The following is a 23549-nucleotide window of genomic DNA, read 5'->3' as shown; positions in this document are numbered from 1 at the left end:
ACTCTCTGTCACTCTCAGACACTCTCAGACACTCTCTATCACTCGCTGACACTTTCAATCACTCTCTGGCACTCTCTGAAACAATTTGACTCTCTCTATCACTATCTGACACTCTCTGACACTGTCTATCACTCTCTGACCAACTCTGACTTTCTCTGACACCCCCAGACACTCTCTATCACTCTCTTTCACTCTCTGACACACTCTGAAAGTCTCTGACACTCTCTATCACTCTCAGACACTCTCTATCACTCTCTGACACTCAATGACACTCTCAGACACTCTCTGTCAATCTCAGACACTCTCTATCACTCTCTGACACTCTCTATCACTCTCTATCACTCTCTATCACTCTCTGACACACACTGACACACTCTGACACTCTCTATCACTCAACACACTCTGACACTCTCTATAACTCTCTGACACACTCTATCAATCTCTATCACTTTCTATCACTCTCTGAAACTCTCTGACACTCTCAGACACTCTCTATCACTCTCTGATACTCTATATCATCTCTGATACTCTCAGACTCTCTCTATCACTCTCTGACACTCTCTGACACTCTCAGACTCTCTCTATCACTCACTGACACTCACTGACACTTTCAGGCACTCTCTGTCACTTTCAGACAATCTCAGACACTCTCTACAACTCTCTGACTCTCTCTATCACTCTCTGACACTCTCTGACGCTCTCTGACTCTTTCAGACACTCTCCATCACTCGCTAGCACTCTCTGACACTCTCTATCACTCTCTGACACACTCTGACACACTCTATCACACTCTATCACTCTCTGTCACTTTCTATCACTCTCTGACACTCTCTGGCACTCTCAGACACTCTCAGACATTCTCTATCACTCTCTGACACCCTCAGACACTCTCTGACACTCTCAGACACTCTCTATCACTCTCTGACACTCTCTATCACTCTCTGACACTCTCAGACATTCTCAGACACTCTGTATCACTCTCTGACACTCTCTGACACTCTCTGTCACTCTCTGTCGCTTTCTGACACTCTCAGACACTCTCTATCACTCTCAGACACTCTCTATCACTCTCTGACACTCTCTTCACTCTCAGACACTCTCAGAAGCTCTCTATCACTCTCTGACACTCTCTCACACTCTCTGACATTCTCTTTCATCCTCTGACACTGTCAGACACTCTCTATCGCCCTCTGACACTCTCTGACAATCTCTGACACTCTCAGACACTCTCTGACAATCGCTATCTCTCTCTATCACTCTCTGATACTCTCTGACACTCTCTGACACTCTCTGACACTCTCTGACTCTTTCAGACACTCTCTATCACTCTATATCACTCTCTGACAATCTCTGACACTCTCTATCACTCTCTGACACTCTCATACTCTCTCTATCAATCTCTGACACTCTCTGACACTCTCTGACACTCTCTATCACTCTCTGACACACTCTGACACTCTCTGACACTCTCAGACACTCTCTTTCACTCTCTATCACTCTCTGACACACTCTGACAGTCGCTGACACTCTCAGACGCTCTCAGACACTCTGAGACACACTCTATCACTCTCTGACACTCTCGATCACTCTCTATCACTCTCTGACACACTCTGACACTCTCTGACACTCTCAGACGCTCTCAGACACTCTCTATCACTCTCTGACACTCTCTGACACTCTCAGACACTCTCTATCACTCTCTATCACTCACTGACACACTCTGACACACTCTGGCAATCTCTGACACTCTCAGACACTCTCTATCACTCTCTGACACTCACTGACACTCTCAGACACTCTCTGTCACTTTCATACACTCTCAGACACTCTCTATAACTCTCTGACTCTCTCTATCACTCTCTGACACTCTCTGACACTCTCTGACACTCTCTGATTCTTTCAGACACTCTCTATCACTCTCTATCACTCTCTGACAATCTCTGACACTCTCTGATACTTTCAGACACTCTCTATCACTCTCTATCACTCTCTGACAATCTCTGACACTCTCTATCACTCTCTGACACTCTATATCATCTCTGATACTCTCAGACTCTCTCTATCACTCTCTGACACTCTCTGACACTCTCAGACACTCTCTATCACTCTCTGACACTCACTGACACACTCAGACACTCTCTGTCACTTTCAGACACTCTCAGACACTCTCTATAACTCTCTGACTCTCTCTATCACTCTCTGACACTCTCTGACGCTCTCTGACTCTTTCAGACACTCTCTATCACTCGCTATCACTCTCTGACGCTCTCTGTCACTCTCTGACACTCTCTGACTCTTTCAGACACTCTCTATCACTCTCTATCACTCTCTGACACTCTCAGACTCTCTCTATCAATCTCTGACAATCTCTGAAACTCTCAGACACTCTCTATCACTCTCTGACACTCTCTGACACTCTCAGACACTCTCTGTCACTCTCTATCACTCTCTGACACACTCTGACAGTCGCTGAAACTCTCAGACGCTCTCAGACACTCTCAGTCACTCTCTATCACTCTCTGACACTCACTGACACTCTCAGACACTCTCTGTCACTCTCAGACACTCTCTAACACTCTCTGACACTCTCTGACACTCTCTGACACTCTCAGACAGTCTCTATCACTCTCAGACACTCTATATCACTCCCTATCACTCTCTGACACACTCTGAAACTCTCAGACACTCTCTATCACTCTCTGACACTCACTGAAACGCTCAGACACTCTCTGTCACTCTCAGACACTCTCAGACACTCTCTCTCACTCTCTGGCACTCTCTGAAACTCTCTGACACACTCACACTCTCAATTACACTCTCTATCACTCTCTGACACTCTCTGACACACTCTGACACTGTATGTCACTCTCTATCACTATCTGACACTCTCTGACACTCTCTGACACACCCTCACACACTCTATCGCTCTCTGACACTCTCTGACACAATCTGACACTCTCTGACACTCTCAGACACTCTCTATTATTCTCTATCACTCTCTGACGCACTCTGACACAATCTGAAAATCTCTGACTCTCTCTATCACTCTCTGACACTGACTGACACTCTCAGACACTCACTGTCACTCTCAGACACTCTCTATCACTCTCTGACACTCTCAGACACTCTCTGACACTCAATGACACTCTCAGACACTTTCTGTCACTCTCAGACACTCTCTGTCACTCTCTATCATTCTCTAAAACTCTCTGACACTCTCAGACACTCTCTATCACTCTCTGTCACTCTCTATCACTCTCTATCACTCTCTATCACTCTCTGACACACTCTGACACAATATATCACTCTCTATCACTTTCTATCACTCTCTGACACTCTCTGACACTCTCAGACACTCTCAGACATTCTCTGTCACTCTCTGACACCCTCAGACAATCTCTGACACTCTCAGACACTCTCTGACACTCGCTATCTCTCTCGATCACTCTCTGATACTCTCTGACACTCTCTGACACTCTCTGACACTCTCTGACTCTTTCAGACACTCTCTATCATTCTCTATCACTCTCTGACACTCTCTGACACTCTCTATCACTCTCTGACACTCTCTGAAACAAATTGACACTCTCTATCACTATCTGACACTCTCAGACAATCTCTATCACTCTACGACACTCTCTGACATTGTCTATCACTCTCTCACTAACTCTGACTCTCTCTGACACCCCCAGACACTCTCCATCACTCTCCATCTCTCTCTGACACACTCTGAAAGTCTCTGACACTCTCAGACACCCACTATCACTCTCTGACACTCAATGACACTCTCAGACACTCTCTGCCACTCTCTATCACTCTCTATCACTTTCTGACACTCTCAGACACTCTCTATCACTCTCTGACACTCTCTATCACTCTCTATCACTCTCTATCACTCTCTGACAAACTCTGACACACTCTGAAAATCTCTATCACTCTCTGACACTCTCACACACTCTGACACTCTCGATCACTCTCTGACACACTCTGACACACTCTATCACTCTCTATCACTTTCTATCACTCTCTGACACTCTCTGACACTCTCAGACATTCTCTATCGCTCTCTGACACCCTCAGACACTCTCTGACACTCTCAGAGACTCTCTATCACTCTCAGACACTCTCTGACACTCTCAGACATTCTCCGACACTCTCTATCACTCTCTGACACTCTCTGACACACTCTGTCACTCTCTATCGCTTTCTGAGACACTCTGAAAGTCTCTGACACTCTCAGACACTCTCAGACACTCTCTATCACTCTCTGACATGCAATGACACTCTCAGACACTCTCTGTCACTCTCTGACACTCTCCATCACTCTCTGACACTCTCTATCACTGTCTGACACTCTCTATCACTCTCTATCACTCTCTGACACACTCTGCCACACTCTGAAACTCTCTATCACTCTCTGACACTCTCACACACTCTGACACTCTCTATCACTCTCTGACACTCTCACACACTCTATCACTCTCTATCACTTTCTATCACTCTCTGACACTCTCTGACACTCTCAGACACTCTCAGACATTCTCTATCACTCTCTGACACCCTCAGACACTCTCTGACACTCTCAGACACTCTCTATCACTCTCAGACACTCTCTGACACTCTCAGACATTCTCAGACACTCTCTATCACTCTCTGACACTCTCTGACACTCTCTGTCACTCTATCGCTTTCTGACACTCTCAGACACTCTCCATCACTCTCTGACACTCTCTATCACTCTCTGACACTCTCAGAAACTCTCTATGACTCTGACACTTCTCACACTCTCTGACATTCTCTTTCAACCTCTGACACTGTCAGACACTCTCTGTCGCCCTCTGACACTCTCTGACAATCTCTGACACTCTCAGACACTCTCTGACACTTGCTATATCTCTCTATCACTCTCTGATACTCTCTGACACTCTCTGATTCTTTCAGAAACTCTCTATCACTCTCTGTCACTCTCTGACACTCTCTGACACTCTGTATCACTCTCTGACACTCTCTGAAACAATTTGACACTCTCTATCACTATCTGACACTCTCAGACAATCTCTATCACTCTATGACACACTCTGACATTGTCTATCACTCTCTGACTAACTCTGACACTCTCTGGCACCCCCAGACACTCTCTATCACTCTCTATCTCTCTCTGACACTCTCTGAAAGTCTCTGACACTCTCAGATACTCTATATCACTCTCTGACACTCAATGACACTCTCAGACACTCTCTGTCACTCTCAGACACTCTCTATCACTCTCTAACACTCTCTGACACAACCTGAAACTCTCTATCACTCTCTGACACTCTCACACTCTCTGACACTCTCAGACACTCTCCATCAGTCTCTGACACTCTCTATCACTCTCTATCACTCTCTGACACACTCTGACACACTCTATCACGCTCTATCACTTTCCATCACTCTCTGACACTCTCTGACACTCTCAGACACTCTCAGACACTCTCTATCACTCTCTATCACTCTCTGACACACTCTGACACACTCTATCACGCTCTATTACTTTCCATCACTCTCTATCACTCTCTGACACTCTCAGACACTCTCTGACACTCAATGACACTCTCAGACACTTTCTGTCACTCTCAGACACTCTCTGTCACTCTCTATCATTCTCTAAAACTCTCTGACACTCTCAGACACTCTCTATCACTCTCTGTCACTCTCTATCACTCTCTATCACTCTCTATCACTCTCTGACACACTCTGACACAATATATCACTCTCTATCACTTTCTATCACTCTCTGACACTCTCTGACACTCTCAGACACTCTCAGACATTCTCTGTCACTCTCTGACACCCTCAGACAATCTCTGACACTCTCAGACACTCTCTGACACTCGCTATCTCTCTCGATCACTCTCTGATACTCTCTGACACTCTCTGACACTCTCTGACACTCTCTGACTCTTTCAGACACTCTCTATCATTCTCTATCACTCTCTGACACTCTCTGACACTCTCTATCACTCTCTGACACTCTCTGAAACAAATTGACACTCTCTATCACTATCTGACACTCTCAGACAATCTCTATCACTCTACGACACTCTCTGACATTGTCTATCACTCTCTCACTAACTCTGACTCTCTCTGACACCCCCAGACACTCTCCATCACTCTCCATCTCTCTCTGACACACTCTGAAAGTCTCTGACACTCTCAGACACCCTCTATCACTCTCTGACACTCAATGACACTCTCAGACACTCTCTGCCACTCTCTATCACTCTCTATCACTTTCTGACACTCTCAGACACTCTCTATCACTCTCTGACACTCTCTATCACTCTCTATCACTCTCTATCACTCTCTGACAAACTCTGACACACTCTGAAAATCTCTATCACTCTGTGACACTCTCACACACTCTGACACTCTCGATCACTCTCTGACACACTCTGACACACTCTATCACTCTCTATCACTTTCTATCACTCTCTGACACTCTCTGACACTCTCAGACATTCTCTATCGCTCTCTGACACCCTCAGACACTCTCTGACACTCTCAGAGACTCTCTATCACTCTCAGACACTCTCTGACACTCTCAGACATTCTCCGACACTCTCTATCACTCTCTGACACTCTCTGACACACTCTGTCACTCTCTATCGCTTTCTGAGACACTCTGAAAGTCTCTGACACTCTCAGACACTCTCTATCACTCTCTGACATGCAATGACACTCTCAGACACTCTCTGTCACTCTCTGACACTCTCCATCACTCTCTGACACTCTCTATCACTGTCTGACACTCTCTATCACTCTCTATCACTCTCTGACACACTCTGACACACTCTGAAACTCTCTATCACTCTCTGACACTCTCACACACTCTGACACTCTCTATCACTCTCTGACACTCTCACAGACTCTATCACTCTCTATCACTTTCTATCACTCTCTGACACTCTCTGACACTCTCAGACACTCTCAGACATTCTCTATCACTCTCTGACACCCTCAGACACTCTCTGACACTCTCAGACACTCTCTATCACTCTCTGACACTCTCAGACATTCTCAGACACTCTCTATCACTCTCTGACACTCTCTGACACTCTCTGTCACTCTATCGCTTTCTGACACTCTCAGACACTCTCCATCACTCTCTGACACTCTCTATCACTCTCTGACACTCTCAGAAACTCTCTATGACTCTGACACTTCTCACACTCTCTGACATTCTCTTTCAACCTCTGACACTGTCAGACACTCTCTGTCGCCCTCTGACACTCTCTGACAATCTCTGACACTCTCAGACACTCTCTGACACTTGCTATCTCTCTCTATCACTCTCTGATACTCTCTGACACTCTCTGATTCTTTCAGAAACTCTCTATCACTCTCTGTCACTCTCTGACACTCTCTGACACTCTGTATCACTCTCTGACACTCTCTGAAACAATTTGACACTCTCTATCACTATCTGACACTCTCAGACAATCTCTATCACTCTATGACACACTCTGACATTGTCTATCACTCTCTGACTAACTCTGACACTCTCTGGCACCCCCAGACACTCTCTATCACTCTCTATCTCTCTCTGACACTCTCTGAAAGTCTCTGACACTCTCAGATACTCTATATCACTCTCAGACACTCTCTGACACTCTCAGACATTCTCTATCACTCTCTGACACACTCAGACACTCTCTGACACTCTCAGACACTCTCTATCACTCTCAGACACTCTCTGACACTCTCTGTCACTCTCTATCGCTTTCTGACACTCTCAGACACTCTCTATCACTCTCTGACACTCTCTATCACTCTCTGACACTCTCAGAAACACTCTATGACTCTCTGACACTCTCTCACACTCTCTGACATTCTCTTTCATCCTCTGACACTGTCAGACTCTCTCTATCGCCCTCTGACACTCTCTGACACTCTCAGACACTCTCTGACACTCGCTATCTCTCTCTATCACTCTCTGATACTCTCTGACACTCTCTGACACTCTCTGACACTCTCTGATTTTTTCAGACACTCTCTATCACTCTCTATCACTCTCTGACACTCTCTGACACTCTCTATCACTCTCTGACACTCTCTGAAACAATTTGACACTCTCTATCACTATCTGACACTCTCAGACAATCTCAATCACTCCATGACACACTCTGACATTGTCTATCACTCTCTGACTAACTCTGACACTTTCTGACACCCCCAGACACACTCTATCACTCTCTATCTCTCTCTGACACACTCTGAAAGTCTCTGACACTATCAGACACTCTTTTTCACTCTCTGACACTCTCTATCACTCTCTGAAACACTCAGACACTCTTTTTCACTCTCTGACACTCTCTATCACTCTCTATCACTCTCTATCACTCTCTGACACTCAATGACACTCTCAGACACTCTCTGTCACTCTCAGACACTCTCTGTCGCTCTCTATCACTCTCTATCACTCTCTGACACTCTCAGACACTCTCTATCACTCTCTGACACTCTCTATCACTCTCTATCACTCTCTATCACTCTCTGACACACTCTGACTCACTCTGAAACTCTCTATCTCTCTCTGACACTCTCACACACTCGGACACTCTCTATCACTCTCTGACACACTCTGACACACTCCATCACTCTCTATCACTTTCTATCACTATCTGACACTCTCAGACAATCTCTATCACTCTATGACACTCTCTGACATTGTCTATCACTCTCTGACTAACTCTGACACTCTCTGACACCCCCAGACACTCTCTATCACTCTCTATCTCTCTCTGACACAATCTGAAAGTCTCTGACACTCTCAGACACTCTCAGACACTCTCTATCACTCTCTGACGCTCAATGACACTCTCAGACACTATCTGTCACTCTCAGACACTCTCTGTCACTCTCTATCACTCTCTATCACTCTCTGACACTCTCAAACACTCTCTATCACTCTCTGACACACTCTGACACACTCAGACACTCTCAGACACTCTCTGACACTCTCGATCACTCTCAGACACTCTCTGACACTCTCAGACATTCTCAGACACTCTCTATCACTCTCTGACACTCTCTGACACTCTCGATTGCTTTCTGACACTCTCAGACACTCTCTCTCACTCTCTGACACTCTCTATCACTCTCTGACACTCTCAGAAACTCTGACACTCTCTATCACTCTCTGACACACTCTGACTCACTCTATCACCTTCTATCACTCGCTGACACTCTCTGACACTCTCTGACACTCTCTGACACTCTCAGACACTCTCAGACATTCTCTATCACTCTCTGACACCCTCAGACACTCTCTGACACTCTCAGACACTCTCTATCACTCTCAGCCACTCTCTGACATTCTCAGACATTCTCAGACACTCTCTATCACTCTCTGACACTCTATATTGCTTTCTGACACTCTCAGACACTCTCTCTCACTCTCTGACACTCTCTATTACTCTCTGACACTCTCACACACTCTGACACTCTCTATCACTCTCTGACACACTCTGACACACTCTATCACTCTCTTTCACTTTCTATCAAACTCTGACACTCTCTGACACTCTCTGACACTCTCAGACATTCTCAGACACTCTCTATCGCTTTCTGAAACTCTCAGACACTCTCTATCACTCTCTGACACTCTCTATCACTCTCTGACACTCTCAGAAACTCTCTATCACTCCCTGACACTCTCTGACAATCCCTGACACTCTCAGGCACTCTCTGACACTCGCTATCTCTCTCTATCACTCTCTGATACTCTCTGACACTCTCTGACACTCTCTGACTCTTTCAGACACTCTCTATCACTCTCTATCACTATCTGACACTCTCTGACACTCTCTATAACTCTCTGACACTCTCTGACACACTCTATCACTCTCTATTACTTTCTATCACTCGCTGACACTCTCTGACACTCTCTGACACTCTCAGACACTCTCAGACATTCTCTATCACTCTCTGACACCCTCAGACACTCTCTGACACTCTCAGACACTCTCTATCACTCTCAGCCACTCTCTGACACTCTCAGACATTCTCAGACACTCTCTATCACTCTCTGACACTCTCTGACACTCTCTATCACTCTCTAACAAACTCTGACTCACTCTATCACTCTCTATCACTTTCTATCACTCGCTGACACTCTCTGACACTCTCTGACACTCTCAGACACTCTCAGACATTCTCTATCACTCTCTGACACTCTCTGACACTCTCACACTCTCTATCACTCTCAGCCACTCTCTGACACTCTCTGACACTCTATATTGCTTTCTGACACTCTCAGACACTCTCTCTCACTCTCTGACACTCTCTATTACTCTCTGACACTCTCACACACTCTGACACTCTCTATCACTCTCTGACACCTTCTGACACACTCTATCACTCTCTTTCACTTTGTATCACTCTCTGACACTCTCTGACACTCTCAGACACTCTCAGACATTCTCTATCACTCTTTGAAACCCTCAGACACTCTCTGACACTCTCAGACACTCTCTATCACTCTCAGACACTCTCTGACACTCTCAGACATTCTCAGACACTCTCTATCGCTTTCTGACACTCTCAGACACTCTCTATCACTCTCTGACACTCCCTATCACTCTCTGACACTCTCAGAAACTCTCTATCACTCCCTGACACTCTCTGACAATCCCTGACACTCTCAGACACTCTCTGACACTCGCTATCTCTCTCTATCACTCTCTGATACTCTCTGACACTCTCTATTGCATTCTGACACTCTCAGACACTCTCTATCAATCTCTGACACTCTTTATCGCTCTCTGACATTCTCAGAAACTCTCTATCACTCTCTGACACTCTCGATCACTCTCTGACATTCTCTTTCATCCTCTGACACTGTCAGACACTCTCTGACACTCGCTATCTCTCTCTATCACTCTCTGATACTCTCTGACACTCTCTGAAACTCTCTATCACTCTCTGACACTCTGAAACAATTTGACACTCTCCATCACGATCTGACACTCTCAGACAATCTCTATCACTCTATGACACTCTCTGACATTGTCTATCACTCTCTGACTAACTCTGACACTCTCTGAAACCCCAGACTCTCTCTATCACTCTCTATCTCTCTCTGACACACTCTGAAAGTCTCTGACACTCTCTATCACTCTCTGACACACTCTATCACTCTCTATCACTTTCTATCACTCTCTGCCAATCTCTGACACTCTCAGACATTCTCTATCACTCTCTGACACCCTCAGACACTCTCTGACACTCTCAGACACTCTCTATCACTCTCAGACACTCTCTGACACTCTCAGACATTCTCTATCACTCTCTGACACACTCAGACACTCTCTGACACTCTCAGACACTCTCTATCACTCTCTATCGCTTTCTGACACTCTCAGACACTCTCTATCACTCTCTGACACTCTCTATCACTCTCTGACACTCTCAGAAACACTCTATGACTCTCTGACACTCTCTCACACTCTCTGACATTCTCTTTCATCCTCTGACACTGTCAGACACTCTCTATCGCCCTCTGACACTCTCTGACAATCTCTGACACTCTCAGACACTCTCTGACACTCGCTATCTCTCTCGATCACTCTCTGATACTCTCTGACACTCTCTGACACTCTCTGACACTCTCTGATTCTTTGAGACACTCTCTATCACTCTCTATCACTCTCTGACACTCTCTGACACTCTCTATCACTCTCTGACACTCTCTGAAACAATTTGACACTCTCTATCACTATCTGACACTCTCAGACAATCTCTATCACTCCATGACACTCGCTGGCCCTCTCTGACACTCTCGGATAATCTCTGACACTCTAAGACACTCTCTATCAGTCTCTGACACTCTCTATCAATCTCTGACACTCTCAGACACTCTCTATCACTCGCTACCACTCTCTGACATTCTCTGACAATCTCTATCGCTCTCAGAAACTCGCTGACACTCTCAGATACTCTCAGACACTCTCTATCACTCTCTGACACTCTCAGACACTCTCTATCACTCTCTGACATTCTCTCACACTCTCTATCACCCTCCGACACTCTCAGACACTCTCAGACAATCTCTGACACGTTCTGAAACTCTCTGGCACTCTCAGCCACTCTCTGACACTCTCTGACACTTTCAGACACTCTCTGACACCCTTTGACAGTCTCTATCACTCACTGACACTCACTGACACTCTCAGACACTCTCAGACACTCTCTATCACTCTCTGACACTCTCAGACACTCTCTATCACTCTCTGACACTCTCTGACACTCTCTATCACTCTCAGACACTCTCAATCAATCTCTGACACTCTCTGACACTCTCAGACATTCTCAATCACTCTCAATCACTCTCTGACACTCTCTGACACTCTCAATCACTCTCTGATACTCTCAAACATTCTCAGACACTCCCTATCAATCTCTGACAAGCTCTGAAGCTCTCTGACACTCTCTGACACTCTGTATCACTCTCGGTCACTCTCTGACACACTCTATCTCTCTCTTCCACTCTCTGACATTCTCTGACAATCTCTCTCACTCTCTGACACTCTCTGACACTCTCAGACACTCTCAGACATTCTCAATCACTCTCAATCACTCTCTGACACACTCAACAACTCTCTGACACTCTCTGACACTCTCAGACGCTCTCAGACACTCTCTATCACTCTCTGACATCTCTGACACTCTCGATCACTCTATGACACTCTCTGACACTCTCAGAGGCTCTCAGAAACTCTCTATCACTCTCTGACACTCTCTGACACTCTCTGTCACTCTCTATCATTCTCTGACACTCTCTGACACTCTGTGACAATCTCTGACATTCTCAGACACTCTCTATCACTCTCTGACACTCTCTGACACTCTCTATCACTCTCTGACACTCTGTATCACTTTCTGACACTCTCAGACACTCTCTATCTCTCTCTGACACTCTCTGAAACTCTCAGATACTCTCTATCAGTCTTTGACAATCTCTATCAATCTCTGACACTCTCAGACACTCTCTGACATTCTCTGACAATCTCTATCGCTCTCAGAAACTCGCTGACACTCTCAGATACTCTCAGACACTCTCTAGCACTCTCTGACACTCTCAGACACACTCTATCACTCTCTGACATTCTTTCACACTCTCTATCACCCTCCGACACTCTCAGACACTCTCAGACAATCTCTCTCACTCTCTGAAAAACTCTGGCACTCTCAGACAATCTCTGACGCTCTCTGAATCTCTCTGGCACTCTCAGCCACTCTCTGACACTCTCAAACACTCTCTGACACCCTTTGACACTCTCTATTACTCACTGACACTCTCTGACACTCTCTGACACTCTCTGACACTCTCAGACACTCTGTGACAATCTCTGACACTCTCAGACACTCTCTATCACTCTCAGACACTCGCTGACACTCTCTGACACTCTCAGACACTCTCTGTCACTCTCAGACAGTCTCAGACACTCTCAGACACTCGCTATCACTCTCTGACATTCTCTGACACTCTCTATCACTCTCAGACACTCGCTGACACTCTCAGACACTCGCTATCACTCTCTGACATTCTCTGACACTCTCTGTAACTCTCTGACACTCTCTGACACTCTCAGACACTCTCTATCACTCTCAGACACTCGCTGACACTCTCTGACATCTCTGACACTCTCGATCACTCTATGACACTCTCTGACACTCTCAGAGGCTCTCAGAAACTCTCTATCACTCTCTGACACTCTCTGACACTCTCTGTCACTCTCTATCATTCTCTGACACTCTCTGACACTCTGTGACAATCTCTGACATTCTCAGACACTCTCTATCACTCTCTGACACTCTCTGACACTCTCTATCACTCTCTGACACTCTGGATCACTTTCTGACACTCTCAGACACTCTCTATCTCTCTCTGACACTCTCTGACACTCTCAGATACTCTCTATCAGTCTTTGACAATCTCTATCAATCTCTGACACTCTCAGACACTCTCTGACATTCTCTGACAATCTCTATCGCTCTCAGAAACTCGCTGACACTCTCAGATACTCTCAGACACTCTCTAGCACTCTCTGACACTCTCAGACACACTCTTTCACTCTCTGACATTCTCTGACACTCTCTATCACTCTCAGACACTCGCTGACACTCTCAGACACTCGCTATCACTCTCTGACATTCTCTGACACTCTCTGTAACTCTCTGACACTCTCTGACACTCTCAGACACTCTCTATCACTCTCAGACACTCGCTGACACTCTCTGACACTCTCTGACACTCTCTATCACTCTCAGACACTCTCAATCACTCTCTGACATTCTCTGACACTCTCTATCACTCTCAGACACTCGCTGACACTCTCAGACACTCGCTATCACTCTCTGACATTCTCTGACACTCTCTGTAACTCTCCGACACTCTCTGACACTCTCTGACACTCTCTATCACTCTCAGACACTCGCTGACACTCTCCGACACTCTCTGACACTCTCTATCACTCTCAGACACTCTCAATCACTCTCTGACACTCTCAATCACTCTCTGACATTCTCTGACACTCTCTATCACTCTCAGACACTCGCTGACACTCTCAGACACTCGCTATCACTCTCTGACATTCTCTGACACTCTCTGTAACTCTCTGACACTCTCTGACACTCTCAGACACTCTCTATCACTCTCAGACACTCGCTGACACTCTCTGACACTCTCTGACACTCTCTATCACTCTCAGACACTCTCAATCACTCTCTGACACTCTCTGACACTCTCAGACACTCTCAGACATTCTCAATCACTCTCAATCACTCTCTGACACTCTCTGACACTCTCAGACACTCCTTATCACTCTCTGACACTCTTGACTCTCTCTATCACTCTCTGACAAGCTCTGACGCTCTCTGACACTCTCTGACACTCTGTATCACTCTCGGTCACTCTCTGACACACTCTATCTCTCTCTACCACTCTCTGACATTCTCTGACAATCTCTATCACTCTCAGACACTCTCAGACATTCTCAATCACTCTCTGCCACTCTCTGACACTCTCTGACACTCTCTGACATTCTCTGACACATTCTATCACTCGCTGACACTCTCTGACACACTTTATCACTCTCAGACACTCTGTGTCACTCTCTGACACTCTCAGACACTCTCTAACTCTCTCTGACACTTTCTGACACTCACTGTAACTCTCTGACACTCTCTGACACTCTCAGACACTCTCTATCACTCTCAGACACTCGCTGACACTCTCTGACACTCTCAGACACTCTCTGTCACTCTCAGACAGTCTCAGACACTCTCAGACACTCCCTGACACTCTCAGACAATCTCAGACACTTTCTGACACTCTCTGACACTCTCAATCACTCTCTGACACTGTCAGACACTCCCTATCACTGTCTGACACTCTTGACTCTCTCGATCACTCTCTGACAAGCTCTGACACTCTCAGACACTCTCAGACATTCTCTATCACTCTCAATCACTCTCTGACACTCTCTGACACTCTCAGACACTCCCTATCACTCTCTGACACTCTTGACTCTCTCTATCACTCTCTGACAAGCTCTGACGCTCTCTGACACTCTCTGACCCTCTGGATCACTCTCGGTCACTCTCTGACACACTCTATCTCTCTCTACCACTCTCTGACATTCTCTGACAATCTCTATCAGTCTCTGACACTCTCTGACACTCTCAATCACTCTCAATCACTCTCAATCACTCTCTGACACTCTCAATAACTCTCTGACACTCCCCAACACTCCCTATCACTCTCTGACACTCTCTGACATTCTCAGACACTCTCTATCACTCTCTGACACTCTCTGACACTCTTAAACACTCTCAATCACTCTCAGACGCTCTATATCACTTTCTATCACTCTCTGAAACTCTCAGACACTCTCAATCACTCTCTGACACTCTCAGACACTCTCAGACATTCTCAATCAATCTCTGCCACTCTCTGACACTCTCTGACACTCTCTGACATTCTCTGACACTTTCTATCACTCGCTGACACTCTCTGACACACTTTATCACTCTCAGACACTCTGTGACACCCTCTGACACTCTCAGACACTCTCTAACTCTCTCTGACACTCTCTGACACTCTCTGTAACTCTCTGACACTCTCTGACACTCTCAGACACTCTCTATCACTCTCAGACACTCGCTGACACTCTCTGACACTCTCAGACACTCTCTGTCACTCTCAGACAGTCTCAGACACTCTCAGACACTCCCTGACACTCTCAGACAATCTCAGACACTCTCTGACACTCTCAGACACTCGCTATCACTCTCTGACATTCTCTGACACTCTCTGTAACTCTCTGACACTCTCTGACACTCTCAGACACTCTCAGACACTCGCTATCACTCACTGACATTCTCTGACAGTTTCTGACACTCTCTGACACTCTCTGACACTCTCAGACACTCTCTGTCACTCTCAGACAGTCTCAGACACTCTCAGACACTCTCAGACACTCGCTATCACTCTCTGACATTCTCTGACACTCTCTGTAACTCTCTGACACTCTCTGACACTCTCAGACACTCGCTATCACTCTCTGAAATTCTCTGACACTCTCTGAAACTTTCGATCACTCTCTGACACTCTCTGACGCTCTCTGACACTCTCAAACACTCTCTGACGCTCTCTGACACTCTCAATCACTCTCTGACACTCTCAGACACTCCCTATCAGTCTCTGACACTCTTGACTCTCTCGATCACTCTCTGACAAGCTCTGACGCTCTCTGACACTCTCTGACACTCTCTCTCACTCTCGGTCACTCTCTGACACACTCGATCTCTCTCTACAGCTCTCTGATATTCTCTGACAATCTCTATCACTCTCTGACACTCGCTGACACTCTCTGACACTCTCGGACACTCTCGGACACTCTCAGACATTCTCAATCACTCTCAATCACTCTCTGACACACTCAATCACTCTCTGACACTCTCTGACGCTCTCAGACGCTCTCCATCACTCTCTGATATTCTCAGACACTCACAATCACTCTCTGACACTCTCAGACACTCTCTATCACTCTCTGACACTCTCTGAAACTCTTAAACACTCTCAATCACGTTCAGACGCTCGATATCACTTTCTATCACTCTCTGACACTCTCAGACACTCTCAGACATTCTCAATTACTCTCTAACACACTCTGACACTCTCAGTCACTCTCTGACACTCTCTGACATTCTCAGACACACTCTATCACTCTCTGACACTCTCTGACACTCTCTATCACTCTCTATCACTCTCTGACACTCTCTGAAACTCTTAAACACTCTCAATCACTTTCAGACGCTCGATATCACTTTCTATCACTCTCTGACACTCTCAGACACTCTCAGACATTCTCAATCACTCTCTAACACACTCTGACACTCTCAGTCACTCTCTGACACTCTCTGACACTCTCAGACACTCTCTATCACTGTCAGACACTTGCTGACACTCTCTGACACTCTCAGACACTCTCTGTCACTCTCAGACAGTCTCAGACAGTCTCAGACACTCTCAGACACTCCCTGACACTCTCAGACAATCTCAGACACTCTCTGACACTGTCAGACACTCGCTATCACTCTCTGACATTCTCTGACACTCTCTGAAAATTTCGATCACTCTCTGACACTCTCTGACACTCTCAGACACTCTCAATCACTCTCTGACGCTCTCTGACACTCTCAATCACTCTCTGACACTCTCAGACACTCCCTATCACTGTCTGACACTCTTGACTCTCTCGATCACTCTCTGACAAGCTCTGACACTCTCAGACACTCTCAGACATTCTCAATCACTCTCAATCACTCTCTGACACTCTCTGACACTCTCAGACACTCCCTATCACTCTCTGGCACTCTTGACTCTCTCTATCACTCTCTGACAAGCTCTGACGCTCTCTGACACTCTCTGACACTCTGTATCACTCTCGGTCACTCTCTGACACACTCTATCTCTCTCTACCACTCTCTGACATTCTCTGACAATCTCTATCAGTCTCTGACACTCTCTGACACTCTCAATCACTCTCAATCCCTCTCTGACACTCTCAATCACTCTCTGACACTCCCCAGCACTCCCTATCACTCTCTGACACTCTCTGACATTCTCAGACACTCTCTATCACTCTCTGACACTCTCTGACACTCTTAAACACTCTCAATCACTCTCAGACGCTCTCTATCACTTTCTATCACTCTCTGACACTCTCAGACACTCTCAATCACTCTCTGACACTCTCAGACACTCTCAGACATTCTCAATCAATCTCTGCCACTCTCTGACACTCTCTGACACTCTCTGACATTCTCTGACACTTTCTATCACTCGCTGACACTCTCTGACACACTTTATCACTCTCAGACACTCTGTGACACTCTCTGACACTCTCAGACACTCTCTAACTCTCTCTGACACACTCTGACACTCTCTGTAACTCTCTGACACTCTCTGACACTCTCAGACACTCTCTATCACTCTCAGACACTCGCTGACACTCGCTGACACTCTCTGACACTCTCAGACACACTCTGTCACTCTCAGACAGTCTCAGAAACTCTCAGACACTCCCTGACAATCTCAGACACTCTCTGACACTCTCAGACACTCACTATAACTCTCTGACATTCTCTGACACTCTCTGAAACTTTCGATCACTCTCTGACACTCTCTGACACTCTCAGACACTCTCAAACACTCTCTGACGCTCTCTGACACTCTCAATCACTCTCTGACACTCTCAGACACTCCCTATCACTCTCTGACACTCTTGACTCTCTCGATCACTCTCTGACAAGCTCTGACGCTCTCTGACACTCTCTGTCACTCTCTATCACTCCCGGTCACTCTCTGACACACTCTATCACTCTCGACAACTCTCTGATATTCTCTGACAATCTCTATCACTCTCTGACACTCGCTGACACTCTCTGACACTCTCGGACACTCTCGGACACTCTCAGACATTCTCAATCACTCTCAATCACTCTCTGACACACTCAATCACTCTCTGACACTCTCTGACGCTCTCAGACGCTCTCCATCACTCTCTGATATTCTCAGACACTCACAATCACTCTCTGACACTCTCAGACTTTCCCTATCACTCTCTGACACTCTCTGACTGTCACTATCACACTCTGACAAGCTCTGACACGCTCTGACATTCTCAGACACTCTCTATCACTCTCTGACACTCTCTGAAACTCTTAAACACTCTCAATCACTTTCAGACGCTCGATATCACTTTCTATCAATCTCTGACACTATCAGACACTCTCAGACATTCTCAATCGCTCTCTGACACACTCTGACACTCTCAGTCACTCTCTGACACTCTCTGACATTCTCAGACACTCTCTATCACTCTCTGACACTCTCTGACACTCTCTATCACTCTCTATCACTCTCTGACACTCTCTGACTTTCTCTATCTCTCTCTGATACACTTTATCACTCTCAGACACTCTCTATCACTCTCTGACACTCTCAGACACTCTCAATCTCTCGCTGACATTCTCTGACACTCTCAGACACACTCTATTACTCTCGGACACTCTCAGACGCTCTCAGACACTCTCTATCACTCTCTGACACTCTCTGACACTCTCTGACACTCTCGATCACTCTCTGACACTCTCTGACACTCTCAGACACTCCCTGACATTCTCAGACACTCTCAGACACTCACTGTCACTCTCTGACACTCTCAGACACTCGCTATCACTCTCTGACATTCTCTGACACTCTCTGAAACTCTCAGTCACTCTCTGACACTCTCAGACACTCTCAATCACTCTCTGACACTCTCAGACACTCCCTATCACTCTCTGACACTCTTGACTCTCTCTATCACTCTCTGACAAGCTCTGACGGTCTCTGACACTCTCTGAAACTCTCTTTCACTCTCGGTCACTCTCTGACACACTCTATCTCTCTCTGCAACTCTCTGACATTCTCTGACAATCTCTATCACTCTCTGACACTCGCTGACACTCTCTGACACTCTCGGAGACTCTCAGACATTCTCAATCACTCTCAATCACTCTCTGACACACTCAATCACTCTCTGACACTCTCTGACGCTCTCAGACGCTCCCGATCTCTCTCTGACACTCTCAGACACTCTCAATCACTCTCTGACACTCTCAGACACTCCCTATTACTCTCTGACACTGTCTGACTGTCACTATCACACTCTGACAAGCTCTATCACTCTCTGACACTCTCTGACACTCTTAAACACTCTCAATCACTCTCAGACGCTCTCTATCACTTTCTATCACTCTCTGACACTCTCAGACATTCTCAATCACTCTCTGACACTCTCTGACACTCTCAGTCACACTCTGACAATCTCTGACATTCTCAGACACTCTCTATCACTCTCTGTCACTCTCTGACACTCTCTGACACTCTCTATCACTCTCCATCACTCTCTGACACTCTCTGACATTCTCTATCACTCTCTGACACACTTTATCACTCTCCATCACTCTCTGACACTCTCTGACACTCTCTGACACTCTCTGACACTCTCTGACATTCTCTATCTCTCTCTGACACACTTTATCACTCTCAGACACTCTGTATCACTCTCTGACATTCTTAGACACACTCTATCTCGCGCTGACACTCTCTGACACTCTCAGACACTCTCTATCACTCTCCATCACTCTCTGACACTCTCTGACATTCTCTATCACTCTCTGACACACTTTATCACTCTCCATCACTCTCTGACACTCTCTGACACTCTCTGACACTCTCTGACACTCTCTGACATTCTCTATCTCTCTCTGACACACTTTATCACTCTCAGACACTCTGTATCACTCTCTGACATTCTTAGACACACTCTATCTCGCGCTGACACTCTCTGACACTCTCAGACACTCTCTATCACTCTCTGACAATCTCTGACACTCTGTATCACTCTCGGTCACTCTCTGACACACTCTATCTCTCTCTACCACTCTCTGACATTCTCTGACAATCTCTATCAGTCTCTGACACTCTCTGACACTCTCAATCACTCTCAATCACTCTCAATCACTCTCTGACACTCTCAATAACTCTCTGACACTCCCCAACACTCCCTATCCCTCGCTGACACTCTCTGACATTCTCAGACACTCTCTATCACTCTCTGACACTCTCTGACACTCTTAAACACTCTCAATCACTCTCAGATGCTCTATATCACTTTCTATCACTCTCTGACACTCTCAGACACTGTCAATCACTCTCTGACACTCTCAGACACTCTCAGACATTCTCAATCAATCTCTGACACTCTCTGACATTCTCTGACACTTTCTATCACTCGCTGACACTCTCTGACACACTTTATCACTCTCAGACACTCTGTAGCACTCTCTGAAACTCTCTGACACTCTCTGACACTCTCAGACACTCGCTATCACTCCCTATCACTCTCTGACACTCTTGACTCTCTCGATCACTCTCTGACAAGCTCTGACGCTCTCTGAAACTCTCTGACATTCTCTGACAATCTCTATCACTCTCTGACACTCGCTGACACTCTCTGACACTCTCGGACACTCTCAGACATTCTCAATCACTCTCTGACACACTCAATCACTCTCTGACACTCTCTGACATTCTCAGACACTCACAATCACTCTCTGACATTCTCAGACACTCTCTATCACTCTCTGACACTCTCTGAAACTCTTAAACACTCTCAATCACTTCCAGACGCTCTATATCACTTTCTATCACTCTCTGACACTCTCAGACACTCTCAGACATTCTCAATCACTCTCTGACACACTCTGACACTCTCAGTCACTCTCTGACACTCTCTGGCATTCTCAGACACTCTCTATCACTCTCTGACACTCTCTGAAACTCTCTATCACTCTCTATCACTCTCTGACACTCTCTGACATTCTCTATCTCTCTCTGACACACTTTATCACTCTCAGACACTCTATATCACTCTCTGACACTCTCAGACACTCTCTGACACTCTCTGACATTCTCTATCTCTCTCTGACACACTTTATCACTCTCAGACACTCTGTATCACTCTCTGACACTCTCAGACACTCTCAATCTCTCGCTGACTTTCTCTGACACTCTCAGACACACTCTATTACTCTCTGACACTCTCAGACGCTCTCCGACACTCTCTATCACTCTCTATCACTCTCCGACGCTCTCTGACACTCTCTATCACTCAATGACACTCTGCAACACTCTCTATCACTCTCTGATATACTCTGACACTCTCTATCACTCTATGACACTCTCTGACATTCTCTATCACTCTCTGTCACTCTCTGACACACTCTGACACTCTCTGACACTCTGTGAAGCTCTATATCACTCACTATCACTCTCTGACGCTCTCTATCACTCTCTGACACTCTCTTTCATTCTCTATCACTCTGTGACACTCTCTGACACTCTCTATCACTCTCTATCACTCTCCGACGCTCTCTGACACTCTCTATCACTCAATGACACTCTTTGACACTCTCTATCACTCTCCATCACTCTCTGACACTCTCTGAAACACTCTGACACTCTCAGACACTCTCTTTCAAACTCCGTATCACTCTCTGACACTCTGCGACACTCTCTATCACTTTCTGACACTCTCTGACACTCTCAGAGGCTCTCTATCACTCTCTGACGCTCTCAGACACTCTCTATCACTCTCTATCACTCTCCGACGCTCTCTGACACTCTCTATCACTCAATGACACTCTGTGACACTCTCTATCACTCTCAACCACTCTCTGACACTCTCTGACACACTCTGACACTCTCAGACACTCTCAGACACTCTCTTTCACACTCCGTATCACTCTCTGACACTCTCTGACATTCTCTATCACTCTCCACCACTCTCTGACACTCTCTGACACACTCTGACACTCTCAGACACACTCAGACACTCTCTTTCACACTCCGTATCACTCTCTGACACTCTGTGACACTCTCTATCACTCTCTGACACTCTCTATCACACTCTATCACTCTCTGACGCTCTCTGACACTCTCTATCACTCTCTGACACTCTCTGTCACTCACTGACACTCTCTGACACTTTCTCTTACTCAATGACACTCTGTGACACGCTCTATCCCTCTCTATCACTCTATGACACTCTCTGACGCTGTCTATCACTCTCTATGACTCACTGACACTCTCTGACACTCTCGATCACTCTCTATCACTCTCTGACACTCTGTGACACTCTCTGCCACGCCCCATCACTCAATTACACTCTCTGACACTCTCTATCACTCTCTATCACCCTATATCACTCTCTGACACTCTCTGACACTCTCCATCACTCTCTATCACTCTCTGACACTCTCTGACACACTCTGACACACTCTGACACTCTCTGACACTCTCAGAGGCTCTCTATCACACTCTGACGCTCTCAGACACTCTCTATCACTCTCTGACACTCACTGACTCTCTCAGACACTCTCTGTCGCTCTCT

This window comes from Heterodontus francisci, chromosome X, assembly GCF_036365525.1.
Source record: "Heterodontus francisci isolate sHetFra1 chromosome X, sHetFra1.hap1, whole genome shotgun sequence".
Taxonomy (NCBI): Eukaryota; Metazoa; Chordata; class Chondrichthyes; order Heterodontiformes; family Heterodontidae; genus Heterodontus; species Heterodontus francisci.
This window is presented reverse-complemented; position numbering follows the sequence as displayed.